At 40.6% G+C, this 6,956-nt stretch overlaps 1 pseudogene; it reads left to right on the top strand.

The window, feature by feature from the left end:
- The first annotated feature begins 2,761 nt into the window (after positions 1–2,761).
- On the top strand, positions 2,762–3,179 carry LOC123064643 (50S ribosomal protein L18-like; annotated as a pseudogene).
- Positions 3,180–6,956: the final 3,777 nt, after the last annotated feature.

Raw genomic sequence — 6,956 nt, 5'->3', positions numbered from 1 at the left:
ATTTAAATGTAGATTTAAGAATGTAGACATCGTAGAATGTAGGTTTTTTAATAGAATATATTTTTTTGACTATTTTAGGTGTTCTGAATAAAATAGAAGTAAGAAAATTTAGGGTAGAACTAGGGTCGTAGAATTTTTAGCAAGTGTTTAATAGAAATAGTTTATTTAGTAAGTGATTAATATAACTAGTTTATTTACATTAAGTGGTTAATAGAACTAGTTTATTAGTAACTGCTTAATAGAAGTAGTTTATTTATAGTAAGTGCTTAATAGAACTATTTTATTTAGTAAGTAGTTAATAAAACTAGTTTATTTCGTAAGTAGTTAATAAAACTAGTTTATTTAGTGTTAGATTATATGTAAGATATTTTGAAATGTTTTTGTTCATATTTTCAACCATTGAAATGCAATGACCATCGATAAGTGGCCTATGTTTTGTCGGAGTGTTGATTAATTTTCATTTCGGCAAATTTCAGGCGCTCGATATGTCCTTTTTTAGCAAAGGTCGTGCCGGATTTTTTGGGTTTTTCCGTCGAGTTATAATCTTTGAATTTTGAACACAGGAGATGTTTGATGATATTTTGAAAGCACGGGTTGAGTCCCTCGGGTTCACCGTCATGACGTTTTTACAAAAAAGTCCCCGTGGTTTTTGATAATGAAACCCGCAGTCCCTATTTAAGTGATTCTGGGAAAATGATTCAATTTCGCAAATTAACCCCTGCCTTTTGTAAGAATTCCGCCCGTGCTCCTTTGTTCACCTTATCCAGTGGCAGAGAAGGTGGAAGGGGGAACAGCTCGCAGGAGGAGCTCACCTGCGGCAACGCTTGCCCTGGGCGTGGGGGTGCTCAACCGATGCGGTGGTGGCCATGGACGCCGGTGGCTGGAGGAGGTATAGTGGAGAAGGGGCACAAGAGGGAGAGAGATGGAAGGAATGGAAGGGCCAGCGGGCGGGGCGAGCTGGTGCCCTGTCGGTGGCAGGTGCGTGCGCATGTGTCATGTGGCATGGAAGGAAGGGAAGGGCTGGTCGCCGGGGCAGGGGCGGGGCGCCGCTGTCGGCCTGCCTGTGTTGCGCCGCTCCGGACATTGGTGGCTGCCGCCGCAGGGGATTGGGCGCCCGCACGTGCACGCCATGGGGCAGGCGAGGAAGGGGGCAGGGGAGCAGGCCACATCGCGCTCGTGCAGGTCGATGACGACGAAGTTGACACCCGTGCGCCGGGGGAAGCGGATCTTGGCTAAGGAAGGGAGGGATAGGAGCGGCGGTTGCACCCGGTGCGGCGGCGAGGGGAGCACGAGGTCGGAGGCGCACGAGCACGGGAGGTCGCTCCCCGGACGGGTTCGATCTTTGGCTCTGCAGCTGTTAGTTTGATTTTTTTGACAAAGCTGTTAATTTGATATAGCCCGAAATTTTAGTATCCGCGGTTGTTATATTTAGGTCTGCACGTTTGATCCAGTTTCTGCATACTTAATCACCATGTTTTTATTTGAAAAATCTTGAGCTAGAATTCGTACTATTTAGTACTGATGTTTATAGGAGCCTAGCATTGCTGGGGCATAGGAAGGTCTAGCTTCACTCAGTGACGACACTTTCCAGCTTCAGGTTCCTGCTTCAATGCTATGAAGCACCCTGAAAAACTTTGAGTTCTTTCTGGGACAAGTCGCTCTGGTTCTGCCTCATGAATGCATAAATTTTCCTTCTTAGTCATTAGACATTCCACTCTAGATAATTTGGATGAAATATGAATTTCATGGTGTGATATGCTATCATCTTGCTAAAGCTGACCAGTACAAAACTGGCTAATCATCATACCTGAAAGACAATGTGATTGAGCTTCCTCTCACTGAACCTGCTAAATTTGTTGTTGGTTTGTTTGGCGCTAAGTATTCTGAATCAGGGTTGAAAACTTCATTTGGTAGTTTTCTGTATGTCAATTGAGTCACTGCTTCTCCATTATCTATAAAAAAATGCATATCAACTAGGAGTAGAACACTATTCTCATAGCTACATTGTCCAGGCTACTTGGGCCTAAATTAACCACATCATTTCTTGCTCATGATGTCATAGTGCCCAAATTAGTACACTCTCATAGGCAACTACATGGTTGCCAACCTCTCTACATGCTCATGCTCCTTTGGCGACTCCCAGTGTACTTCCTTCCTAGCATAGGCCAGAACATGGACAACCAAAACCATATCCAGTATTTTGGCTAGCCAATTTTTTTGTATCTTCTGGGTTACGCTCAAATCAAACACACCTAAGATGCAACTGTGCAGTTCAAGATTCTTTTACCTACTATTAGCTAGGAGCATTGTGTATAAGCAAAAGTTTATGGGAGTTTCTTGGTATAACTCCTTGTCACAATGATGTGGTTGCAAAGCTAATTCAGTATCATGTTATCTACTTAGCAGGCAACCATTTTTTTAGGGAAACTTAGCAGGCAACTTTACTCTGATTCTACAACCAATATTTATTTCATTTTCCTTTTTAAGATCATTACTTTTTCATGCACTGCCTCTCCTCTGTCTATGCCAGCAGCAAGAATTTGTTTTATGCATTGTTTAGCATTTGCATTAATACTGTATTTCCCAGCGCTTTTTGTATCCTGATTGTTGACATCGACTGCTGGTACATCAAAATTGGTTTATAGATTGTTGCTTTGTCACTATGGGCACAAGGTTATGATTGGGTAATTGAAATGTTATTCACATTGTCAATTGACTAATATGTGCTGCTTGTTACCTTGCTACAGAGAAACCAACGACAATGGTGATCCCTCCACCAGACAGAGCAGCTAGAATCGTCAGTTTTCTTAAGTCCTACCTTTTGAGTATGCAATCTCGAACAAGTATGTGACCGCCCAGGTGATCCATACCCCAACAGAAACCGTCACGTGTTCTGCGAGCTCACAGGAGAAGCTGTTGAGACCGAACTTGGAGTCGACCCACGACGTCTCTGCCGCCGCAAAGATTGGGAAGTTGCTGGGCGTGTGCCTGCTGCTCAAGGGGATACATGCCGTGTCCATCCACATGAAGAGAGAGCAGAAGTACCATGGGAAAGTCAATGCTGTTATAGATTCTGTCAAAGAAGCTGGTGTCAAGCAGTTGTGATGGTGAAAACATAGAGCTCGGCTTAGCATTTGCGCAGTTTTAGCTGTATTTCTGTTGTTTGGATTGATTCATAGCAACTTTTGTGTTTATGAATTTGACGCTAAAAAAACGTTGTCCAGTACCCCAGGTCAATAAAAGGACCGTGTTGTAGGGATTCAGCCTAAATCTGTTGTAGCACTTGGATCAACAGCCTGATAATCTGTTGTAGCACTTGCATCGGAGAATCTTCTTGATCATTCCTTTTCTCTTGGAGAACTGGTTGTTGTTTTTCTGGCAAATTGTTTACTGTTAATGGATGATAAACATTAAGATCATGTTTCTTTTAGGAGATATACGTACATGTATATATATATATATATATATCTATGTCGATATATATACTATCTCTAATCTAATAATAAAGTCAATACTGCTTCTAGTGGTACACACATAAATTGACTCTAAAGTTGCAAAATATTACCCACCAATGCCACCTATAAGTGACAAAAAAAATATTTCACACAGTGGAATCCTCCGCCTGGGCCGGCCCACAGAGTAGGGACCTCCTATATTGCGGTATGCGCACTCGGAGAAGATGCAGCGCGCCCGTTTGGGCCTGCCCATGTGCGGGCGGCCTGTTTTTAAATTTCGTTTTTTATCTTTCTTTTCTTTTCTGTATTCATTGTTTTCTCCTTTAAATAATTTGGTACTTCAAAAAATTTCATAAATTAAAAAAAGAGAATTTCTAAATAAAATGTCAATAAATCATTAAATGTTTGCGGATTTAAAAAATGTTCATAATTGTTTTACAATGTTTGCATATTCAAAAAATGTTCCCAATTTTGAAACAAATGCTATCTGTGATCTAGCAAAATATTGTCATGATCTTTGTTGACTATGATTTTTTTTCTCCCGCACAACTACATTATTCTTAAGTAAACTACATTGCTAACTATATATATATGTTATTATTACGTTTTTGAACAGAGGCTCCCGAAGCAGGTTGTGCCTGACATGCTATTTACCAAAGGTGATATGCATATGGTTAGCTTACGACCAACTCCTTCGAAGGCTTACCATACTACATACTCGATTTCTTCAAATGATGGAAGGCTCAAAATTAAAGAATGGAGCAAAATAATGAATGCGCACACGCAAATAATTAGAGACAAAATGAATGTGCACAAGTCACAAGTTGGAGATAGGTTTATGTCTATTCTCCATTATGGTGAAGAACCGGTTTATCTGTTTTATGGTATTTTGATACATCTATAACGTATCTATAATTTTTGATTGTTCCATGCTACTAGTAAGCGTGCACGTGCAACACACGTCTTGACTAATATTATAATCATATGAGAAATCCAGTTTTGTATGTTAAGAGTATTCAACGTGCACCAAGGAATTCTTCAAAATAGACATTAAGATTTACAAATTGATCTAATAGAAAATCAAACATTAACCTGATCTAACACATTGCTTCCTCCAATTCTTCATGTTCCTCCTCTGGTTAATTCTGCAAGGTTTTTATGTGCAATAGTATTGATGATAAGTGATTCAGATAAAACAATGGAATACAAGATTGTAAGAAATCTTAAAAATTACCTTGTTGAAATTAGGAGAAACTCCAAGAGGAGCTGACAAAGCATCCAGAATTTGTTTCATATTTTCAGCCAACTGTTAATTCCACCCAGTCTTTTCAATGCACCATTATTCCAACAATACACATGTTCTTTTTACAAAGGTGGATTTTATGCCTCATAATGGAGCATCAAGAGGATACAATCATAATTAGCACATACTCAGCCTCTGTATAGTTAGGATGCACAAAGCTAGGACGCGCAAAGCCAACACGCACGCACACACACAAAAACACGCCGGCAAATAGCAATCATATAAGACCGAAGCTATACGTAGGCAAAAAAAAATTAGGTCCGCCATCGACAAACTACAACAATGACCATATCCGCACCAACGATCTCATGACACCACATGGACGACGAGGTTCTTAAACAACAACGCCTTCAAGAAGGGAGGGACGCTCAAGCACCGTGGTCACCAGATCCAACCAACAAGGCAAGAATCTAGGTTTGCACCCTAAAGATTTAGTCCGAACATATCCAACAATGCCTTCAACAAGGTAACAACGTAAAAAAATATCGTCATTGCTAGGTATGACCACCTTGGGTCAGACCTAGGCTCTTCACCCCGAAGCTTGAGACGGGATGCACAAGTATCACCACCATCTAGGTCACCCATGTGTTGTCTCCACCACTTGTCCGCGAGCCCGGCAGCTATATGAGATGTGCAACCGCAACCACTACACAACCATGCATCGCTTTGCGTCAAGTGGTCGTCCTTAGTCTGCATCTCACACTAAAGGATGCCAGGCACCAAACAATAGATCAGGAGCGGCCACCCAACAATATGCATGTATCAATCGAAATATCTAATTTGCAAGGCTGAAAAGCTAGATGTGGTGCATCTGCAAGACCGTGAGAAGAGTAATGGTATACCTGCAAACGAAATTGAAGATTACACTCACAAAGCATAAACTAAAGTAAGTTGTGCTGGCGAGAAAAGGTCCACCTACAATGAGATGGCTCATACATCCATAAGAATATACGGTGTCGGTTTTGATCAACTCTTTGTTCCATCCAAGTCCACACTGTCATCCTAAAAGCAGCGAGGATATCATATATATCAAGATGTACCACGAGTATATCAAACTTACTTGCAAGATATCTTCTTTAGCTTCGTATGAATAGTAATAAAGAATTGAAAGAACGCTTGATGATAATTTTAGTATCCCAGTTACTTCCAAACAGTAAATTAAGAACCGTGACACCTAATGAACAAGTATTTGTAAGAAACATCCATAATTATTTTATCATACAGTAAAATAGCAATGGAGACAACACCTAATGAGTAACGACCAATGGTCGTTTCAAAACATCTTGCAGCGGAACAAATCATCAAGACATCAACCACTAAACAAGGTTCTGAAGTCGCCCGCTAATTTTCTCCTCCCTCTTATGCAGCACGATTCAATTCAAACAAACGTTATGTTGAAATCCACCGAAATCCCAAGGGAAATGCAAAACATTTGAGTGCATATGGTAGAAAAAACAATGCAGTTTCAGCGGTGAAACTACTTCAAGCTTGACGGGTCTTTGTGCGGGCCGGATAACTTAATTACTTCATAGTGCATCACCATACACCAACGAGCAATTAAGAAAAATTTAGGTACAATAAAAAATTCACAAAACACCTATTTTTTTTTACCTGGATATGGTTCCATCATGTTTCAAGATTGTTATGGGATTCACTGTTGACGAAGGACCCAAGCGTCCACCGGCTGCATGCACCGCTGTTGGCGTGCACCTACAAGATGGAATCATGAAATACATGAAGATGCCCAAACAACCAGTTTCTCACCACATGGGTGTCATGGTTGCCAATACCATATAGAAATAGATCAATGTGGAAGTACAAGCATACTAAAAACATTGAGAAGTTGTAGTTGTGTTGCTGTACTGTACAATAAAAATTCTTCAATAATTCTGCCATAAAAATTACTCTAGTGACTACTGCCCATATGTATTTCTATATGGTATGGGTAATAATTGAACATATTACGTGCTGGTGTAGTATCGTACAAATAAAAAATTACATGGCTGCCTAACTCCTGTCTCTGGACAAATTGAAACCGGGGTTGCCGCATGCCTGCAGTCTCGAGACTGCACTGAGTCGAAGTAGCGTGAAGGACAGGAGGAGCTTCCGGGTGAAGACAAATTCAGATTTGTGCCGAAAATCTTGTCAAATTCGATGTAAATTTATCTAAATCAGAGATTCACGGCAAGTGAGCAACC

Source organism: Triticum aestivum, chromosome 3B, assembly GCF_018294505.1.
Source record: "Triticum aestivum cultivar Chinese Spring chromosome 3B, IWGSC CS RefSeq v2.1, whole genome shotgun sequence".
NCBI classification, from domain to species: Eukaryota; Viridiplantae; Streptophyta; class Magnoliopsida; order Poales; family Poaceae; genus Triticum; species Triticum aestivum.
The sequence above is the reverse complement of the archived record's forward strand: the minus strand, read 5'-3'. Positions and strand labels throughout refer to the sequence as shown.